A 16,098-nucleotide genomic window follows, 5' to 3' on the forward strand; every position below is an offset into this window, starting at 1 on the left:
CAATATTAATTTATAATCATGACTCTATTCACGTCAGTAGCAGAGGTAGGGTGCGTCCACAGCCTTTCGAAGGCATTATACAAACCATGAAATGAAATGTAAATTTATATAACTCACTTTAAAGGAAATTGCCTTGTACCATGCTTGTTCAAAAGAAAATAAATATGAAAAAAATTGCTACATTTTATCAAGGTATACAAAATTGAACTTTTATATCGACCAATGCGTTGAACTTTGTGTTGGTGTTCAAAGGGGAATGCCCATACAACGTCGGCTAGGGAACCCATATAAAAGTAAATGGAGATGATAATATGATGTATAAATAATAATCTGGTTAAATAATAAAAGTATATTTCCCAAAGAAAAATTTCCTAAAGAAAAATACATTTTTTTGACTCTTTTAGGGCAAAATATTCGCCGGTACACCAATCAGCCAAGTAACAAGCTGTATTTTTATTTTTTGTATTACTTTTTTTTTGTTACCAACATGCTTAACAAATAAGAAAACAAAGAAACAAACCAAACATAAGTTTTCAAAAAATATTGCGAAACTCAGGCTGTATAGTCAACGATCTTACTTGTCACCGTTGTGGACAAAATGTAAAACGTTGTAGCAAACTTTTTTGATAGAGTAATGATTTAATTTTTAAAATAGAATTAATAAGATTTTTTAATATATATGAGTAATTTGCCAGGTAGGTTAGGCATGGGCCGGGGGTGGGCTTTCCCCTTTACGCTCTGCGACATGAGAAAACACCAATTTACATGTGGCCTTCGCTTCGTATGCGTGAAAAAATTTCAAGGCAGTTTCACACTGTCAACAAGCCGTTAGAAAATATGTATGTCAAACAAAAAAAAACTCCATATTATGAGTTGTTTTAAGGGTAAGTCTATGAATCCTACAGTTACATGAAAAGTTGAGACTTAAGTGGTTAAAGTCCGGTGTTCACTCGTTAGAAATTGTCGTATCTAAAGAGGCTTTTCATTTAATTGGACAGAAATGGGGCAGATTAGTCAAGTATGTTCAATTCATCTAGTAGTTTCGAAATGATACTTTTTAAAAAAAAATGCTTGTTTTTAACTTTCTTGTGTTTTTTTAAATAGATTATCTATTAATGTAATAATTTCGTGTTGAAAAATTGGATATTCTTAATAAAACAAGCAATAAAACTAAAACAAAGCATTTGTTCAGTCCATATCCTCGAAAGGGGGTAGGGGGAATAACAAAATAATGGACCGATAGACCTGCTGGCAACAAGCTGTATCGTAATCTGCATGCATTTCCAAACTGTAAACAAAATGCGGTCCTCGAATTATGCAAACTCAATACCTCACAGCACCTGGTCTAATTGACTTGATGTGATTCGATATTGAAAATTTTGAAAAATTAGACAATATTTAACTTGGCCACCCTACGGATTTTTTTATTAACTAATCGAATTAGTTTTCGACATTTAGGTGATGGTGTATCTCCCACTTGCGTTTGATCAGTAAATTACGGGTCACCCTGTATATATATGTATCTACATGAACATAATCTAAGAAACACAACCTGCTAAGAAGTAATGTAAGTTTTAAATTCGTATACCAATAAGTAATAATGTTCCTTTTTGTAATACCTATAATACTGGAGGTCTTACTCAAGTCTGACCGATTTTTTAATACGTTTCTGATAGATCGTAATCCAACTTTATTAAACATTAAAGAGACGTCGAATTTTTATTATGGTATACTTCATTTGTCTTGCTTGTTATCACTGTAACAATACACAATAAAATCTTAATTAGCGCTTTTATTGAAATAAAAACAAAAACAATATGTTTTTAAAACCTACTACCAAAGTATTGTCAGTTATTTATTCTACTTTTGCATGGCCAACTACATTTATTATGTCAGAAACGCATTCTTACAACGATCGAACTTTACGTGTGTAATGTACAAATTATTATTGTTAACTGCATCAGTCACAGTGTTTACAGTTTGTTTCGTGTAGGATGGTGCGGGTGACAGTTCGTTTCACTCTTGAAAGTTTGCCGCGGTTCACGATAATAGTACGTATTATAAACGTCATACAGGCGACTGTCACCGTACCCATGCTATCTGAAAAACGAATTAGTAAACTTTAGTGTCTATGAAGATAACAACATCACGTCGGTGTGAATGTGTTGAGGTAAAAAAAAAAGATATATTTCGTCAAAATATAAACGTTTTTTTTTAGTTTATTTTTAGATGTATTAATAAAGTGACAGCAGACAGCATTTGTATGTGAAAATAAAAGGAACGTTAAGTATCAGAAACAGGGGAAGGAAAAAAATCGGTGCTTACTCATAAACATACGATAATTGATAATGATAACAATATTTGTTTACATAATATATGGCCTATTATAGGCCTGGCTGTACACTTTACTATACAACTAATGTCAAACGGTCCACCAAAAATAGGTACAGGACGATTTTTTTTGCTATACGCATTTTTTTATATTTTGACTATAAACGTAATAAAAACACGTATTTTTATTTTATTTTTTATTTACTCAAAAAATTAAAAATTATACTTTTAAAAAGATATCTTCTTTTTAAAAGTATAATTTTTATTATTATTATGGTCACCCTACACTTGCTATCTGAAACACCAATAATATGCCGCGTAGCACTGACGCCAAGCTAGTGCGCGGATTATTGAGAATAATGTGTCCATTAATTTGTTGTTTTTGTTGTCCAAAATTGAAAAAAAATATGTTTCATAAAAAGTACAGAACTGTTAAAAGAAAAAATATGTTCTATTAACCTACAAAAAAATTACTCAACAAAATAAATCTACTCGTATAATGTATATGTATATATTTACCCACATTTATATGTCGCCCCATTCCAATCTGTCGCTCTCAAATTGTAACACCGCACCGCAGCGTGTGGGGCAATCCATAAAAACAAACATCGCCCGTACAAACAATACGATGCCATTTATCAGCACAAATATTATATAAATTTAGGATTCACATTGATTGTAGAACACCAAACATTGATAATGCACCATTTCACGTATATAATTAGATATATGGTCATTTTTTTTTGTATAAATGGCGGATTTGCAAGGCATTCAATTGTATTTTCTTTTATAGCTAGTCAATGCATTTCGGGAAGTACGTTTGGCTTATGTACTTAGTATGTTGTGGATAGTGAGGTAGCAAGGAATTTTGCTAAAGCGTTAGCTTGACAATGACAGGCTTAGGTTGCCTGTCCACCAAAGCGGAGCGAGAAAGCGTAGCGGAGAAACGGACTAAGGCTGGTGGACAGGCAGCCTTAGTCCATTTCTCCGCTACCGCAAAGCGGAGCGAGGGAGAGTAGCAAGGAAACGGACTAATGCGGAGCGGAATTGCGTACTTTGTCTGTCCACCGGAGCGGAGAGGAATTGCAGACTATGTTAAATAAATAAATGTAAATTTAATTTATTTAACCCCGCTCTGTTTCCCCGCTCCGCTTACCGGTTTTTTACAAATTTATAAACCAGCTCGCAAGTCCCTGTCCACTTAAGAGGAGCGGAGATTTTGTGCAATCCTATTGGTCAATATTTCTCCGTTTCTCGGCTCCGCTGCCTTGCTCCGCCTCGGTGGACTGGCACCTTAAACGAGGTTGTGTGTATTAAACTTGAGGAGCATTTAACTGAAAATACACATACACAATAGTTCAACACAACTTGTCTATATACTGTATCACTACAATGTGAACGGACTTCCCGGGATAGATTGACTATACTAATAATATGTGTTATTAGTTTTGTCTGCAATTTCTTTCTCTATTAAAATAAGAAATACTTGTTTTTTTTTTACTGTACTTTTCATTTTATTATGTCAAAATTATGTGAATTTAAGCCTTTTCTTGTAAAAGATTGCCACTACTAAAATACATTGCTTTATTTAAAACATTCATTGTATAGATTGTAGTCAAACTATTTAATAATAACATAATAGAAATTCAATTTATACATATATAGATACTTAATTGTAATACAGGAGTAAACTATTTATATTGATGCACTTATTAAAGTGATGACTGTGATATACTCTTAATAAATTATAGAAAATATGCATTAGTAAAGCATTTAAATCCATAATGAAGTTTTATTTAATAAAATACCTGAAACGCCTGACACAATAGTCACCACTATCAATCAATCAATCAATAATTAATTGAACTTATCTAATATTTTCGATGTTTTTTATCACTCTTATATAAAGTTTGTGTGTAAGTGTTAGTGTGTTAGTATGTTTGTTCCTCTTTTACGCTGCGGCTACTAAAGCGATTTGGCTGAAATTTGGAATAGAAATAGATTTTACTTTTGTTCCCGCGGGATTTGTGAAAAACTGAATTCCACGCGGACGAAGTCGCGGGCGTCCGCTAGTACTTAATATAAAAGTAATCACTTAACGAAAAAACATACATACTCGTACAGACGCACATATTTGATATTCGGTTTAAAGAAGTACGAACCCTTTACAAATATTCAATTCGATATCAATAAGTCACCGGGCCTGTAGCCAAAAGGCACGTCGATTCTCTTTCTGCAAACGATTACTCTTCGAAAACTAAAAAAAAATATGGAAATGACAGATCCGATCAGTTGATCGGATCTGTCATTTCACGTAGTTACGTGACCTGTCGAAAGCAACTGTCATCTGTCATCATTGAAAGAGAATTCGAAATACACGCGTAAATCGCGTGCACTACGCCAGACTCTCGACTCGCGCGTGATTCGCGCGTATTTCCCGCGAGTCGAGGTACTAGCGACGCCTTGTTGCGTCCAGTTACCGCGCGAACTCTAGAGCGAGTGCGCATTCAACTCCATGTTTCATAATGAATTCCTCCCCAAATGCTCGCGCGTAATACGCGCCTTGTAGACGCAACGGTCGCGCGTAAGACGCGCGACAGAATCGCGGCGAATTCGCCCTTTCTGGACAATGTCCTACCAATTACCATAATACAAAAATTCATCATTATCAGTCCAGCCGTTTAGCCGTGAAAAGGTAACAGACAGACTTACTTTCGCATTTATATTATTAAGTATAAATTGCAAAGGAACGCCTACGTTCCTTAGTAAATAGAATGTTGAAGTAAAACAATCAAAATGGGTATTTAGTACCTAACATATGTGTATGTATTATTTATTCCCTCTCAAATATATCACCACGATGTCTAATGTACGGTATAGGAGTCCGCCCGCCGCCGCCGTTGTAATCTCCTCGAGATCTCTTCGGTTTATATTCACGCTCTTGTGAATCCTTTTCTAGATACACTGAAATAAAAAAGACCGCTTTAATCTCTTAAGAGGCTACGTAAACTGAGGAATTACTACGCTTAAATCTAAGTGTACTTCTTTATTTTTACTCCACTTCAACGCTATTCGAGCAACAAGTGTGGAGGTAGTTTTCGAAGTAAGTTTAAGAAGTAAGTTTGAGTATATAGAATAAGAATTTATTAGTATTTATTCGACGAAATTCATCTCCTTTTTTTTTATTGAGAAAGAATGCAATAAGGAACTTAAGCTAACTTATCCTAATAACTATACAAATCATGCCCACGTGGAATGGTGGCAAGAATACTGGCTGCATTTCCGCGCTGGACAGCCAGGCTGATCCTTTGCGCAAAAAATGAGCCAGCGCTTCTGTCACCAGTCGAGGCAACTAGCCGCGGTGAAATTATTTGATAGAAATCCCAATTATCCCCATTAGTTTTCTTGTAAAATATTGTACCTAACTTGCATTTCATAAGATAACAGGTAGATAATGTCGTTGAAGCGAGTCTAATTGAACACTTACTTAAAATTGAATAAAATGTAATAAATAGCTTATGTATGAGATGTAGGCTCAGATAACTTTAAAAATCTCCTTTTATAAAATATCAAATGTTTTAAAAAGTATAATAACAAATTATTTATTCTTACTTTCTTTTGACTCTCGCATTCTTCTTCGATTATCGTCCTTAACCAAAAAACCTTTGTAACGTCGTTTCGTTTGGCTTCGTTCTTCTAAGGAAGACTTTCTAGGTTTTTGGAATACTGATGATACACTGAAAACATTACACGTGGATAACACACAGATTAAACAATAATATGTAAATAGAGAGCACGGAACAAGACGGTGTTGTAGCTGTTCCAAATATAAAATTCAAAAACGCATACATTCTCGAGTCAGCACGACACTGCGTCGCATCAATAATTTACAATATTATTCAAGAGAAATGGCGTCTTGAATTTTTAAGTATTTTAAAAACTGAAGAAATAAGGTGGAGTATTTTTTTGTTAGTAGTTATTATTTGTTATATTAATTTACGTAATTGTAGTTAGTGTTAATTTTGAAATACAAATATGAAAAAAGTTTGTGCGGATGTCAAGGAAACCCGTGACGTTTGGTTTTTTGTGGGTTCCATCGGCTTCACCACTCTACTTGTAAAAACTCATTCTGATTGATTCTTTATTCTGTGGGATAACACCTAAAAATAACCTGTAGCTGAATGTATGTACATATCTATGTGTTATTTGAGAATGGCATGTACTCTATAAAATGAAATTTTGTGAATTGTTATAGCTCTGTTCTAGCTAGCTAGAATTGTATCAATGATACGGGGCCCCCGGACCACAGGGGCCCCTTACGTGTGACAGCAATAATTAGTAAAATGTAATCCACGATCATCGAACATTTAATTCCTTGCTTAAGCGCGCCCAATAGTTGGAAACATCCTACGTAGGTTAAGTCATTGTCATATTTATTTTAAGCGTGCATTTTTGTTCATTTTGTGAGAAATCTTTACTTTTATTTGGGCCCCCCAAGTAATTTTATACGGGGCCCCTCCAAGGCACGCTACGCCACTGCCAGTTACACTCGCGCCTCGTACATCGTCTTGTTTCTCGTCTCGCCACTCACTGCGCTCGCGTTCAGAGGCACACGAGGCCTCCGTGGCGCAGTGGTATGCGCGGTGGATTTACAAGACGGAGGTCCTGGGTTCGATCCCCGGCTGGGCCGATTGAGGTTTTCTTAATTGGTCCAGGTTTGGCTGGTGGGAGGTGTCGGCCGTGGCTAGTTACCACCCTACCGGCAAAGGCGCACCGCCAAGCGATTTAGTATTCCGGTACGATGTCGTGTAAAAACATAAAGGAGTGTGGGTTTTCATCCTCCTCCTGCCAAGTTAGCCCGCTTCCATCATAAATTGCATCATCACTTACCATCGGTGAGATTGTAGTCAAGGGCTAACTTGTAAAGGCGAGGACATGTCGAGGTACGAAACGATGTACGAACGCACTGTTTACACACTCGCCTCATTCTTCGCCTCGCGGCTCGTCTCCCTGCTCGCGCGAGAATGTAAATGAGGTATATTACAAAATAAATGTAGCTTTGATTTTATATAAAAAGACTATATGTTATAGTCTTAAAGGGTGATTACAAATATAAGGAAACTAATGTCGAACAAAGGTTATGATTCACAACACTTGTCAGGATAACTTAATTAACAAATCAAACTGTAACCAAAATAAGACCCTAGAATGGCAGAGAATGACCTTGAGTGGAGTCACGTACTTGTGAACGATGTGTGTAGGGTTAAAGGTACCTTTGACTGTATACAAACACTCCCCTTTTCCACTCAAGTCACTCTCCCCGCCTATCCTAAGTAACCGATTAAGAATTACACAACAAGAGATGTGGTCGGCTCGAACGCCACGAGCACACTGAAGCCAACACGAGATCGAGCGACGTCATATCCGTCACAGACTACTATTTCCAACACTAAACGGCGATAACATATATTAGGTACCTTACTTACATATTGCTTAAATCTCTTACATCTGTCTCAGTAATATCAGCATACGGATCGAGTACTAAGTACGCTTTGGAGTATTTACTAAGATCGTTATTACTGTTTTTATGTTTTAGATTATATATCAGACTCTCGACTCGCGCGTGATTCGCGCGTATTTCCCGCGAGTCGAGGTACTAGCGACGCCTTGTTGCGTCCAGTTACCGCGCGAACTCTAGAGCGAGTGCGCATTCAACTCCATGTTTCATAATGAATTCCTCCCCAAATGCTCGCGCGTAATACGCGCCTTGTAGACGCAACGGTCGCGCGTAAGACGCGCGACAGAATCGCGGCGAATTCGCCCTTTCTGGACAATGTCCTACCAATTACCATAATACAAAAATTCATCATTATCAGTCCAGCCGTTTAGCCGTGAAAAGGTAACAGACAGACTTACTTTCGCATTTATATTATTAAGTATAAATTGCAAAGGAACGCCTACGTTCCTTAGTAAATAGAATGTTGAAGTAAAACAATCAAAATGGGTATTTAGTACCTAACATATGTGTATGTATTATTTATTCCCTCTCAAATATATCACCACGATGTCTAATGTACGGTATAGGAGTCCGCCCGCCGCCGCCGTTGTAATCTCCTCGAGATCTCTTCGGTTTATATTCACGCTCTTGTGAATCCTTTTCTAGATACACTGAAATAAAAAAGACCGCTTTAATCTCTTAAGAGGCTACGTAAACTGAGGAATTACTACGCTTAAATCTAAGTGTACTTCTTTATTTTTACTCCACTTCAACGCTATTCGAGCAACAAGTGTGGAGGTAGTTTTCGAAGTAAGTTTAAGAAGTAAGTTTGAGTATATAGAATAAGAATTTATTAGTATTTATTCGACGAAATTCATCTCCTTTTTTTTTATTGAGAAAGAATGCAATAAGGAACTTAAGCTAACTTATCCTAATAACTATACAAATCATGCCCACGTGGAATGGTGGCAAGAATACTGGCTGCATTTCCGCGCTGGACAGCCAGGCTGATCCTTTGCGCAAAAAATGAGCCAGCGCTTCTGTCACCAGTCGAGGCAACTAGCCGCGGTGAAATTATTTGATAGAAATCCCAATTATCCCCATTAGTTTTCTTGTAAAATATTGTACCTAACTTGCATTTCATAAGATAACAGGTAGATAATGTCGTTGAAGCGAGTCTAATTGAACACTTACTTAAAATTGAATAAAATGTAATAAATAGCTTATGTATGAGATGTAGGCTCAGATAACTTTAAAAATCTCCTTTTATAAAATATCAAATGTTTTAAAAAGTATAATAACAAATTATTTATTCTTACTTTCTTTTGACTCTCGCATTCTTCTTCGATTATCGTCCTTAACCAAAAAACCTTTGTAACGTCGTTTCGTTTGGCTTCGTTCTTCTAAGGAAGACTTTCTAGGTTTTTGGAATACTGATGATACACTGAAAACATTACACGTGGATAACACACAGATTAAACAATAATATGTAAATAGAGAGCACGGAACAAGACGGTGTTGTAGCTGTTCCAAATATAAAATTCAAAAACGCATACATTCTCGAGTCAGCACGACACTGCGTCGCATCAATAATTTACAATATTATTCAAGAGAAATGGCGTCTTGAATTTTTAAGTATTTTAAAAACTGAAGAAATAAGGTGGAGTATTTTTTTGTTAGTAGTTATTATTTGTTATATTAATTTACGTAATTGTAGTTAGTGTTAATTTTGAAATACAAATATGAAAAAAGTTTGTGCGGATGTCAAGGAAACCCGTGACGTTTGGTTTTTTGTGGGTTCCATCGGCTTCACCACTCTACTTGTAAAAACTCATTCTGATTGATTCTTTATTCTGTGGGATAACACCTAAAAATAACCTGTAGCTGAATGTATGTACATATCTATGTGTTATTTGAGAATGGCATGTACTCTATAAAATGAAATTTTGTGAATTGTTATAGCTCTGTTCTAGCTAGCTAGAATTGTATCAATGATACGGGGCCCCCGGACCACAGGGGCCCCTTACGTGTGACAGCAATAATTAGTAAAATGTAATCCACGATCATCGAACATTTAATTCCTTGCTTAAGCGCGCCCAATAGTTGGAAACATCCTACGTAGGTTAAGTCATTGTCATATTTATTTTAAGCGTGCATTTTTGTTCATTTTGTGAGAAATCTTTACTTTTATTTGGGCCCCCCAAGTAATTTTATACGGGGCCCCTCCAAGGCACGCTACGCCACTGCCAGTTACACTCGCGCCTCGTACATCGTCTTGTTTCTCGTCTCGCCACTCACTGCGCTCGCGTTCAGAGGCACACGAGGCCTCCGTGGCGCAGTGGTATGCGCGGTGGATTTACAAGACGGAGGTCCTGGGTTCGATCCCCGGCTGGGCCGATTGAGGTTTTCTTAATTGGTCCAGGTTTGGCTGGTGGGAGGTGTCGGCCGTGGCTAGTTACCACCCTACCGGCAAAGGCGCACCGCCAAGCGATTTAGTATTCCGGTACGATGTCGTGTAAAAACATAAAGGAGTGTGGGTTTTCATCCTCCTCCTGCCAAGTTAGCCCGCTTCCATCATAAATTGCATCATCACTTACCATCGGTGAGATTGTAGTCAAGGGCTAACTTGTAAAGGCGAGGACATGTCGAGGTACGAAACGATGTACGAACGCACTGTTTACACACTCGCCTCATTCTTCGCCTCGCGGCTCGTCTCCCTGCTCGCGCGAGAATGTAAATGAGGTATATTACAAAATAAATGTAGCTTTGATTTTATATAAAAAGACTATATGTTATAGTCTTAAAGGGTGATTACAAATATAAGGAAACTAATGTCGAACAAAGGTTATGATTCACAACACTTGTCAGGATAACTTAATTAACAAATCAAACTGTAACCAAAATAAGACCCTAGAATGGCAGAGAATGACCTTGAGTGGAGTCACGTACTTGTGAACGATGTGTGTAGGGTTAAAGGTACCTTTGACTGTATACAAACACTCCCCTTTTCCACTCAAGTCACTCTCCCCGCCTATCCTAAGTAACCGATTAAGAATTACACAACAAGAGATGTGGTCGGCTCGAACGCCACGAGCACACTGAAGCCAACACGAGATCGAGCGACGTCATATCCGTCACAGACTACTATTTCCAACACTAAACGGCGATAACATATATTAGGTACCTTACTTACATATTGCTTAAATCTCTTACATCTGTCTCAGTAATATCAGCATACGGATCGAGTACTAAGTACGCTTTGGAGTATTTACTAAGATCGTTATTACTGTTTTTATGTTTTAGATTATATATTGAATGTTTTCTTGGCGTATCCGAACCCAGCCACGCGGGTTTTACATAAATATACTGCGTCCATGGCCAGTCTTGATATTTATTCCTGTGATCGTTTTTAATGATAACCTTAAAATCTTTTTCCTTGTAAGGGTATCCTATTTGAACTTGAGGAGTTCGAGCTATATTTTCAATTAGTTGTTGATATTCAGCAGTGTTCTCCTGTTCTAGTGATCGATCTAAAGGCGTACGGTGAGCTGAAAAGCCTCTTTTGTGTAGCTGACCCAAAAAGTTTTCTATATCAGAATCTTCCATTCCATTTATTTTGCGTATGTGAAATATAGCCACTGCCATTACTGAAAAATAAACACATAAAAGTAAATTGTACTGTGTTGTGTACTTGTATATTGAGTAATTGTATAGTGTACTGTTATTAGTAACTAACGGAGCCTAGTGGGGACTAGCCCACGACTTCGTCCTCGTGAAAATCAAGCCAAGTTTCATTTCAGCCAAGATTTAAGCAATATGTAAGTAAGGTAGATAGATAGATTTTGTATTATTGGAATTTTTCAAGTTCGTTAGCGATGATAATACTTAAATACTTAACAATCATTATCAGATGCTAATAATCGGTAAATAGTCATTAATTACTTACCAGCAGGCTAATTCGCTATCTTTGACGTAGGTTGCTAGTTAACATATTATATGAAATTGAGATTCTATGTAAAAATGTCATCCGGTGCTTACTGGTGGATATAACACAGTTTAGGTAAATGACATTTTGTCAATTGATTTGATGTTTATTTTAATAGATTGATATTAAAGAGCGAAATAGGCTAGCAGGGCCAAAGGCGAGGCACAAAGATGCCACAAACTTCAGTCTGCTTCTGAGAATTTATTAGAAGAATGAGAAGCTCAATATATATAGGTATATACCTAATATGGTATATAAAATATCTCATGATCTAAACCACTAGAACCAACGTCGCAGTTAATTTTATATAACTACTGAATAACTCGAAAAAGTAACTCGGAAATTAGTCCAATTTTCTAATGTCACGTATTCAACCACATTACACGAAGCTTTCGAAACTCTAGTTTATGTTATATAAAGTTTTAATGAACACGTGCCAGAAACACTAAACTAATAATTCTTTAGAAAAAAACGCACAAAAAGCACGACCAGAGAGTATAGGCTACACTTCGAGCTAGCTTGGGCGACCTCTATGGTGCAGTTAATAGGTATATGCTGTGGTTTCCAATAAAGAAGTTCTGAGTTCGATTACCAGGTCAGGTTAATTTAGGACTTACTAAGTTGGCTCATTTGAAGTGGAAAAAGTACTGGGGACTTAAAGAAATTATGAAAAATAAGGGGACAACCATAAGTATAAAGCAAAAAGTTTTTGATTCATGTGTTTTACCCAGCATAACATATGGTTGCGAAACCTGGGCGCTAAACAGGGCCCACAGGGATAGCCTTCAGAAATGCCAGAGGGCAATGGAGCGTAGCATGGTGAGAGTAAAGAAGAGAGACAGAATAAGAAGCCTTGATATAAGGAAAAGGACCAGAGTTACCGACATTTTAACCAGGATGGACCAGCTTAAGTGGAGATAGACAGGTCATGCTTCGGGATCTTCAAGAAAAGTGGAGTACCCTTGTCACACAATGGTGCCCTCGCAATGGGAGACGGAAAAAGGGACGGCAGCATAGACGGTGGGAAGACGAGCTGAAGCTTTCAGTTGGCCCATTAAAGAAGAGCAGGGCTGGAAGAGTAGCTCTGGACAGGAAACACTGGCGGGAGATGGAGGAGGCCTTTGCCATGAGGCACAATGAGATTAGGGACATAATTTAAATGTACAAAATCTTCATTCTTCATAATGCTATTTTATTTTATTTATTTTATTTATAAGTTGGCTCAAGTTTGGTCTGGTGTGAGGCATCCGCGGTGGCTAACAAAGACGTATCGCCAAGCGATATAGCGTTCCGGTATGATTCCGGCTGACGCGTATAGAAACTGTCAGAGATAATTTTGTTTTCTTTCATAATGGTTTTACACTGCTTTCTCTATTTCCTTTTAAATTAGGTTTATAAGTTTCTTCTTAGTTTCTATTTTCTGTCCTTTCCTCAATAGGATCTGGCTGAATATCAGCGTTGTAGGTACTGATGTACCCGCAATATTCTAGCTGAGTCGGATCCATTTCATTGGCACAACACTTTTAATAACTAGCGGACGCCCGCGACTTCGTCCGCGTGAAACTCGATGTAAACTTTCAACTACTCCTACCCCTACCCTACCCCAACCTTTTCCTGAATTTTCTTTGCTATAAACCTCACGAAGCTCCAGACCTTTCCAACGAATGCAAAATCGTGGAAATCGGTTCGTGCGTTCTGGAGTTATAGCGTCAGGAAGGAAAACCCGACTTATTTTTATATAAATAAAAAAAATAGTATCAAGACGTGTATTAGTTTTTAGTCTTCAATTCGTTGTGTTAACAAATAAAGTATTTTCTATTCTATTCTATTCTAGATATGGGTAGAAAACTTGTAGTACCTCTTCTAAGTAAGCCCGCTTCCATTTATGTTTGTATCGTCATTTATCATGGTAATACTCGTATCACAGTTAAAGGCTAATTGAATAATATAAAGACGAAAAAATGTTTTAACCGGGTTCTAATTCTCTTGCTTGTAATGCTCTTAAAATGTCATGCCTAAAAATTTATAACATGCATAATTAATTCATTCATGTTTTATTAAATAAAACCCCACGTATTTTAACCCTTAAAAATATTTAACCAGCTAAGCTGTTTTTATCCTTTGATTAAGAGGATAATGTCCTCCAAAAAGTTATTAATGTTTGCATAATTTGTAGGTATAAAAGCTTAATGACATTCCAGTTACAATTAGGAGCTTTAGGCATTCTTAGTGGGGATTTTAAAGTAAATCTGGTAAATGTAATCGGACAACCGTGAAACTACTACTATAGTACTATATATTTACTTGCGGACGCCCACAACTTCATAAGCGTGAAGCGTTTATCAAGTTCTTCGGATAGCAAGGATTTTTCCGGTATAAAAAGTATCCTATATGTTGCTGAATAACCTCCTCTATCTACCAGTGAAAGTCCCGTTTAAATCTCAACCGTTCCAGAGATTAGGCCGGACAAGCAAACAAAAATTTTAATAAATATTGATTGTTTTAGGATCTTGTGAATAACTATTGTGAGATTGAGAAAACCCAGTTATCTTTTTATCACAGACACTTATTTAGACGTTCCTATTGATTTATGATGTAGCAACACGTTAACTATTAACTGGTGAAAGTCAATAGGTCACCGTGTCCTTAAGTAATTTAAAATACAAAGCCTTTAATACTTTAGAAAGGTCGCAGAAAGGCCTATATCAAACTTGTGGATCAAGCCTGCGATAGCCACACATACATCATCTTATGAGGGCTGCAAAGTTTGTCTGCCTATGCTCCTACAGTACGAAAGTACAGTATTGAGATTAAGCTGTGGTAGGTAGCAAGTTTTAGGATCCACATCTTAAACGTCAAAGTATAAAGCGTATTTTGTCTGCCTATGCTCCTACCATACGTAAGTACAGTATTAAGTTTTAACTGTGGTAGGTAACAAGTTTTAGGATCCACATCTTAAACGTCAAAGTATAAAGCGTATTTTGTCTGCCTATGCTCCTACCATACGTAAGTAAAGTATTAAGTTTTAACTGTGGTAGGTAACAAGTTTTAGGATCCACATCTTAAACGTCCAAGTATAAAGCGTATTTTGTCTGCCTATGCTCCTACCATATGTAAGTACAGTATTGAGTTTTAACTGTGGTAGGTAGCAAGTTTTAGGATCCACATTTTAAAAGTCCAAATATAAAGCGTATTATGTCTGCCTATGCTTCTACCATACGTAAGTACAGTATTGAGTTTTAGCTGCGGTAGGTAGCAAGTTTTAGGATCCACATCTTAAACGTCCAAGTATAAAGCGTATTTTGTCTGCCTATGCTCCTACCATACGTAAGTACAGTATTGAGTTTTAACTGCGGTCGGTAGCAAGTTTTAGGATCCAGATATTAAACGTCCAAGTATTTTTCATTTAATATTTTCCTCGGCATAATAAGAGAAATCATTTGCTCAGTCGCTAGTCACTTACTCGTATCAATTCACAACCCTTCGAAAAACATTGGTTAAAATTTTATAAGGGAATTTTAAAGCAAGGGTAGCTACAAAGCTAACGGTCTGGGGACTGAATGAATGTTGAATGCATGATGAATGATGAATGGAAAAAATAATGTATCTCTTGTATCTTGTTAAGTAATTGTTACGAGTAAATTAACCTGCCTATCTCAAACAGCATGATAGGTCTAAGCTCCATATTCAATCAATATTAATATTATATTATATATTATTATAAAATTATAAATGCAAAAGTAAGTCTGTCTGTCTGTCTGTTACCTTTTCACGGCTAAACGGGTGAACCGATCAAAATTAATTTTGGTATAATGGTAAATTGGATCTTGGGTAATTAAAAATTTAAAAGCAAAACCTAGGGTAATTTTTGACCCTAAAATAAAAATAGAAAGGGGTGAAATAGGGGTTGAAAGTTTGTATGGAAAGTCCTTCATGTTTAGAGTTACGGATTTAAAAATTTGTTCATAAATCATAAAAAAATACGAAATATAATTTAATTCAAGAATTTTTGAAATTCAACCCCTAAAGTGGTGAAATAGGGGTCGAAAGTTTACATTAATTTCCACGTGGACGAAGTCGCGCACGTCCGCTAGTGTTCTATAAGTAGGGAGGCATAGACCTAGTAGTGCTAGCATAGCTAGTGGAGCGTTAAAATAGGCTGAGAATGATGAATTCTTAAACTTCATTTAGTTTAGGCGAATTTAAAAAAATATAATAGTTTACAAAATTGTAAAAATAATAAAAATTCATCATTATTATTTTTTAAATACATTATACAATACAA

The 16,098-nt window shown here is 36.6% G+C and overlaps 1 long non-coding RNA gene across 2 annotated transcripts; it reads right to left on the reverse strand.

Annotated features, from left to right (window-relative positions):
• Positions 1-4,754: 4,754 nt before the first annotated feature.
• LOC112055808 (uncharacterized) lies at positions 4,755-11,469 on the reverse strand. Of its 2 annotated transcripts, none has more exons than XR_008250785.1 (5): positions 11,022-11,469; positions 9,148-9,272; positions 8,347-8,499; positions 5,944-6,068; positions 4,755-5,295 (listed from the first exon to the last, which is right to left on the reverse strand). It is a non-coding gene; the product is annotated as an uncharacterized LOC112055808 (long non-coding RNA). The 2 variants fall into 2 exon arrangements; XR_008250786.1 differs by lacking the exon at positions 11,022-11,469 and adding an exon at positions 10,809-10,910.
• Positions 11,470-16,098: the final 4,629 nt, after the last annotated feature.

Source organism: Bicyclus anynana, chromosome 1 (genome assembly GCF_947172395.1).
Source record: "Bicyclus anynana chromosome 1, ilBicAnyn1.1, whole genome shotgun sequence".
NCBI classification, from domain to species: domain Eukaryota; kingdom Metazoa; phylum Arthropoda; class Insecta; order Lepidoptera; family Nymphalidae; genus Bicyclus; species Bicyclus anynana.